The sequence below is a fragment of the Paralichthys olivaceus genome, chromosome 5 (assembly GCF_024713975.1).
Source record: "Paralichthys olivaceus isolate ysfri-2021 chromosome 5, ASM2471397v2, whole genome shotgun sequence".
In the NCBI taxonomy this organism is placed as follows: Eukaryota; Metazoa; Chordata; class Actinopteri; order Pleuronectiformes; family Paralichthyidae; genus Paralichthys; species Paralichthys olivaceus.
Window position 1 is genome coordinate 17,130,636 of NC_091097.1, and position 7,107 is coordinate 17,137,742.

The 7,107-nt window shown below is 40.6% G+C and overlaps 1 long non-coding RNA gene across 1 annotated transcript; it reads right to left on the minus strand.

Moving 5' to 3' along the window:
- Window positions 1-4,899: 4,899 nt before the first annotated feature.
- LOC138407827 (uncharacterized) lies at window positions 4,900-7,099 on the minus strand. Its single transcript, XR_011241143.1, has 2 exons — window positions 6,958-7,099; window positions 4,900-5,575 (listed from the first exon to the last, which is right to left on the minus strand). It is a non-coding gene; the product is annotated as an uncharacterized lncRNA (long non-coding RNA).
- Between the last annotated feature and the right edge of the window lie 8 nt (window positions 7,100-7,107).

A 7,107-nucleotide genomic window follows, 5' to 3' on the forward strand; every position in this document is an offset into this window, starting at 1 on the left:
TAAAAGTGCTTTGTTATTGAAGAGCCATTTCATTTCTATCCCTGAAGGCCCCGCTCAGGATGTGGGGATTGAATCACCATGACACTGTGGGTGTAATTTTTCTCACTTCATTTACAACTTGAAATCAAAAACTCAGTCGGGAGTTGTAAGAGACAATGAGGTGAATTATTGTTCCAGTGAAATGATGTGAAAAGCCGCTGGTTTGAATATTGCACAAACATCAATACTTTACAGTCAGTCATTCTCTTTTTCAGTGAAAGATACAACAAGCACACTTCACTTCTTCTTTCTAAGGTCTGAATTGCCGAAGCTGCACACTGAGGCCACAAGCTGAGGAAAGCAATCAGCCCTTCGCTCTGTCAAAATACGACTTGAGAAGGGTTTTCTTCAGCCGTTCAAAAAAATCCTGACTGATGTGTTTGTATTCTATGTCATGAACTCATCCTGCAGTACAATGGACAATCTAACAGTTAAGTGTATAAATTGGGTTCAGTGTTGTGTGTAGACTTGAAATTGAATGTGTTGTAGTCTAGTGGTGCAGCCATACAGTACTAAATGTGTCTGAGACTTGTGAAGGTTAAGTTTAGGTTTGGATTGCAAAGTTTAAACAAAGGAATAAAAGCAGCAGTGAAACAAAAATAAGCCTAAGCATCGATCATATTTTCACACAGATACTTTTTTCTGATATTTTCCGGAGCTTCGCTTTCAAAACACATGAATAACGCAGATTATCTGGGTCGTATACATTCACAACAACACGAAAATGTCCGCAACATTCAGGCGGGCATGCAGGAGGCAGGACATTTAGTTCCAGTTTAATTCCACTCCCTCCCTTTTTCAGCCTGAGATATTCTTATTCTTCCAGTTTCACATCTCTCACATGTTAGAAACATCATCAACACGGCTGCTCACTTGCTGGGAATTTCCCTGACATTCTCCTGTTGTATCTCTACATCTGCTCACTCCAACTTTTTCACAATATTTTCCTACAGGGCTAGCACGAAGAGTTCGGAGACATGTGAGGACGTCAGTGTGAAAACAGCTTCTACTGTGTATTGAATGCATTAACATAAGAGTCTGGAAACTTCTGCTCATACTAAGAAATGATTTTGACCATTTGGGTTAAAGTAATTACCACATTATCAACCACGCCTCAGGAAAAATATCAGCTTGTGTGGCATGAATGTGAATGAGTGAGAGGCCAGAGAAAAGGTGAGGGGATGCAGTATTAGAAAATGAAGCAGATTAAGGCAAAGCAGAACAGCACAACACCATGGAGGGACTGTGTTTTCCATAGCATGACCTGTCCAGGAAATCCCCGGTCAGCTGCTCGCTTGACTCAGCCCTGAGACGAGGGATTGCAGGAAGAGGAGAGGAGGGCTGGATGGGACAATAGAAGAGGAAGAGGAGGAGAGGAAGTAGAACTTCCTTTCAGCTCAAGGGCCAAAGCACAAACTTGTTTTTTAACTTTTTTCCCCCTGTCTTTTGCGTGGGAAGATTTCCTGTGTAATTTAAACATGAGCTAGGATTGAGAAATCAATACAACCTGTACAGATGAGCATCCATTTGGGAGCTTAATTTCATCTCAGTGCTTGAATTTGTGCCAATGTTGTGTTTCTGTGCGACACTCCCCAGTAGCACATATACTCAGTGATACACTGACTGAAAATATTCACGAATCTTCTCCCTCATCTCAGTGTGGATGTAAACAAAATTCTGTAGCCTACAGCTGTGATGCGTTATGTGTTACCCACCACTCACAGGCACATCCCATATGCACGCTTGTGCTTTTCTGCCTGAGTGACACTAACATTTCTTCCTGTCAGGCGCACTGATGCAGAGGATATGAATTCGATGAACTGTGGTGTGTGTGTTGTGTGTGTGTCGATGGAAGCAAGTGGGCAGCAGCGGAAGAGCAGGTGGGCGCAAACTTTCAACTTCGCTTCAAAGTCAGTGACAGTGCTGCCTCTTTCTGTTTGGTCTGAGGCCCAGTTTCTCAACAGTTTGTCTTCACGCTCTTTTTTTTCTTAGTATTATAGTCTGAAAAAAATCTGTTTCCACGTATTCTCTACCCCTCCTTCATTCTCCTTATGTAATATTGTCTTTTTCGCATGTTATTTTTAAAAATCCCCCTTTTCTCTGTTTCTGTCTTTAGCTTGTCTCTCCCCTCCTCTCACTGGTTTTACGAAGAATTCCGATTTAAATCATGTTCTCCACACTCATGCACATATTGAACAGTAGGCAGGGAGCAGGGTGAGATGGCAGCTGAGCGAACAACGCTGGTTTAGAAAGGTTATATAAACTCACTGAGACTTGGGGGGATTTCCTTTGGGGGATTTTAGTTCTTTTAGTGACATTTTACATCGAAGCAACACAGAACAGCAGACATCATTTTTTTAAATTAAAAACCCACGCCATGTATATTGGACATTAAATATCATGTTATCATTTTAAATGTGTAAATAAGCTCCACTCATAATGTCACCCTTTCAAAATTGTAAGGCATGTTTATTACTCTCTGTAATTATGGTGTTTTTTGGTGGAAACTATCATTTGACCTCACTTTGCATCACTGGTTTCACAAGGATGAAAGTGTCAGCAGTGACACTGAAACCATAGTGGGAAAAAAAAAACGTTTCACATGTGTAATTAATAATTAAATGTTGTGTTTTTAGCTGATTTAAAGAGGAAATAAAACATCTGGCATCAACTTATGCAGAAAAAGTGTTTTAATTAATTCTTTGCTGCAAAGAAAGAATAACACTGTGTATTATTAATGTTTCCATTGTTACAGTGGTTTCAAAAACATAAGTCAGTTTTGTGGTTTATGTGGTTCCTGCTTGAGAGTGTGTTAGCAACAATGAGAGGCTGAGAACTGCAGAGTGGTGTGAGAAAGAAGAAGACTGATCCCCTGAGCGTTATTGAATTATAGATTTCAAGATGGAACTTTGTCTGTTTTCTATTCCTGCTTATGTAAGAGTTGTAAACTGGAAAAATCTACATGTTGCCTGCGATGGCTGTCGGTAATTAAAAGTTTAAAATCTCATCAGGTATTTGTGATAAAACTGCGTGAATGTCAACTGTTTAAGCTGTTCAGCACTTTTTCTTCATGCTCACCTTCATGCTCCAGGTAGAATCCACACCTGCCCCCAGCCAACATTAAACCATTTGCATGTATGAAGAGATTTAGCTAATAAGCCGGCAGGAGTGGCAGGTATTAGACTTGATCCTTTTACATGCTTTCTGTCACCTTCTGTATTTCTGTTGATTTTGGCTCCATCTGGAACCACGTGTGCCGCTTTGAGCCACAGACTGAATCCTACGGCTCTTTTCCTGTTTCCACATTACGCAACTTTGCCGGTTTCGAAACAGATGCACCAGTTATTCATGCAGCTTATCGGGCGTCTCTGTACATTCATAACTTTTCTTTTGTGACTTTGTTGGCACATGACTGAATGGTCGTCAAATTAAATCCCATCTTGCTGCCTTTCCGGCTGCTGTTTGCTGCAGTCAGGGCCTGAGCTGCTGGTGTGTGACAGGACATCACTTATATAATGTGGATGAGATATGGCAAACAATCACTGACAGAGATTGAACTTTATGAGCTTCACCAGTGTTGTATTTATGGGCTGGTGGTTTCTGGGGTGCTGTATATGGATTCTTTTAATTAAAGTCTGAAGAGATAGAGATAAGAGGACAGTGGACATCGGTGCATTGCATTTGTTGTTTTTCTCCAATGTGACAGGCCATCTTCAACTGCAGCTTGGTCCTCTCCTCTGATGGATCTACAAGGGTTTCTTGCGAGTAGTTTAAGATGCAGATGTGAAATAATCTGTGACAGTGCTACTAATTTATGAGTAAATGACGAGGGACATAAAGTATGTGTTGGAAGAACTGAGCCAAATAAATCTTTAAGAAATACAAAGAACAAGGTATGAAGTGGAATGTTGGCTTGTACTTTTACTTTTTTGTTTGCTCTATGTCCCATTTACTAACACGGAGGAGGTGGAGTGTTTGTCCATCAAGATGCTTGGGGTCATTTTCGGGGAGCTGTCATGTTGTCCATCTTTACATACAGTCTATAATATTTAAAAGTACTTGTGGGGAGTACTGCATATTGAAAAAGAGGACAGAAGTTTTCTCAGACTGGCTTTAGTTCAGGAAGCTTACGCCAAACAGCTAGGAAAACCTCACAGCTGTAATATAACTGTATTTAAACCAGGTGTCCAAAACAAATGACACTATTCAGTGTCTCTCTGCTCAGTCAAACCTGTTTGTGGCTCTCTCTTCATTATACTCATGTGTGACTCAGAATACAAATCCCTGGTCAGTGCAACCTGAGGGTTGATGAGAAGCTAGGGGCCCGATGACGCTCTAATAGGATGTGAGCATTGTGAATGGGGGTAATTATATGAAAGCAGGGAGACTGTGGTGTTTAATGTTAATTAGCTCTAATGACTTTTTAAATCAAGGGTCGCCGATGCTAATCACATATTGAAGGACACACATGGCTGCAGGGGTTCCGCTCGGTAGACCTCCAAAGTCTCCCCCCCCCCCACAGTACTACCCAAACATTTGCATTGTGAAAAGTAAATCACTCCTGACATCTACTGGTTGAAACTGGACCTGCAGGAAGACCAGATCCAGGCGTTGTCTCGCTCACCTGAGATGCATTGACTTCCCATTGAACTATTCTACATATGGTCTAATAGCAGTCAACGTTTGCACAAGCTCAAATGGGCTTAATAACATCCAGACGATATGATTAGAAATCCTCACCACTGGATAAAGCGAGTTAGTAAGTTGCGTAATATGCCAAGGTGACACTTTGTGAATGTTGATGCATGTATTATTTTTACATGTTGTTTGCAAAATCATTTTTTGACTGAGACCAGAAACAACCTTGAACTTCAGTTTTATCTTTAATGACACTGCAAAGAAAGAAAGTATTTATCACAAATGTTGGAGGAATTCCTGTTGTGTTTGATTTCCTGCTGTATTATAGATAATCTTATGTTAATATGTATATAATAACACAGAGACATACCGCCCTCTTCTTGTCACCTCCAGTATTACTGCACAAACAGTCTTATGTATGTAATCTTATTTTTAGGAGAATCATATCTGAGCTAAATATTGACTGTGCCAGTGTGTTCCAGGAGTTGTGCTTTCAGTGTGGCTGTTTTGAAGTCTAGTGTGTTGAGTCATTTACACACATTTGTTGATATAGTCAATTAGTTCATTCGAGTAACTATTTGTATAAACACTAGGACACTTTGGTAAAGGTCAAAGAAGTAGGACTTTACCACCTATTTCCTGGAAATTCTTAATCTGCTTAATGAAATGCAGACATAAAATATCATTTTTGTTTTGGCATCCCAATATGCAAATGTCATATTTGGTCTGTTTTAAGCAAAGTGTGGCTGACCAGGTTTTGTTTAAACTCTGCTGGTTGGCCTGTCTTTTTTCCTCTTTCTCACCGTCTCACGCAGAGAGCAACAAACAAACTTAAATCAGCTTGGCTTAGGCTTCCTTTGGCTTATCCTGTGCTCCCGACATAGCAGCTCCAGTGAATCTATACAGAGACGGGGAAAAGGAACAAAGAGGAATGAAATTGTCAGTGGTGGCTCTGGAGGTATGGCATATTAATAATAGACAGCAAAAAAACGTTTACAGACACCACATTGGCTGTCCACTTGTACTGCAACTCAGGTGCTGGCAGAGATGCAAACTCTGACACTTTGGATCCCTGCTTCTATTTTTAAGTGACGCACTCTACATTTGCAACATCTACGCATGTAGACGTCTATTCATAGCTCACTAAACACTTTTAAGGGAATCTTTCATGCCTATTTATAGCACCTGATCAGATGGCGTGTTTTGCATGTGTGTCTAAAGCATGTGATGACTTTATCCCCTCCCTTCGTTTAAAACTGACTGGTTGCACAGAAACAGTGGAAACGTCTTGGTGATGGAATGCTGTCCATGAACTGACACACCTGTAACGCACACACAACAAGGTACTTCTATCTAAGCGAGGACAGTCATTTGCACAATGCATTCCCAAGCGGCTTCAGAATCAGGGTTTTATTGCCAGGCAGGTTTACACCTACAAGTATTTGCAGTGGTGTGTTGGTGCAACCATAAATATTTGAATAGAAAACGGTATGAAAATATAATAAACAGTAGAAAGAGGGTTGTGCAAAATGAGCAATGGATATTTGCATTTATATTTATCATTTGAAGTATGTCAAAATAGGAACCTGACCCTAACATTTGCCTTCACAACTAAATGTCTAACACTAACCTAATTCAAAATCTGTGTCGCGATCCTTGTTAAGACTTGTCATCGACTCCCATTCATTGTGGACAGCTGAACCAAAACACCCTTAAAGAGCAACTTGCATGTACATTTTTTTTTTTTTACATAATTCATACTCAGCCTTGTTTAAAAATGATCATTCAAAAAGTTAATTCAGCATTTATATCGTTTTTTAGAAGACGAAGGTGGAAAAATTCAGCATTGCACAACAAATGCTTTTCGTTCCCTACCCGGTCATCATTACATCACATAAGGGAGTCGTCTCCACAGTGAACTGCGTAGTAGTTGGTAGAGTCTGATCGGTTTTGTTTTATTTTTCTGGAGTTTGACATTATATTTCTCCATTTGTGACCATGTCGCTGCTGGCCTCCGAGCCTGGCTGCATTTCCACGTTCCAGTTTATACCATAGGTTTATACCCAACCACAATTCACGTTTCCCCCAAACCTTAACCAGGACATCAGAAATGCTTGTAAGGCCTCGGCTTTGGTCCCCATGATGTCTACTGGTCTGGAGAAAGACTGTCCTAAAGAGGCCATAAGGCTATTCTTGGTTTTAACAAATCATGACATGCACAAAGGCAATTTAAAAAAAATAAATGTACTGACTCAGTTTCCTGAGAAGAACCTGATTTACCTGAGAGGTGTGTTCAGGCAGTCTCTCACCGAACAAAGCAGAAGAGACAGGGGTTGTGCTTTAAAACGATCAGACAGTGTTGACCCGCTGCCCACATGGCATTCCTCTGGACAAACCTACAATCACACACACTGTAACGAGGAGGGTCAC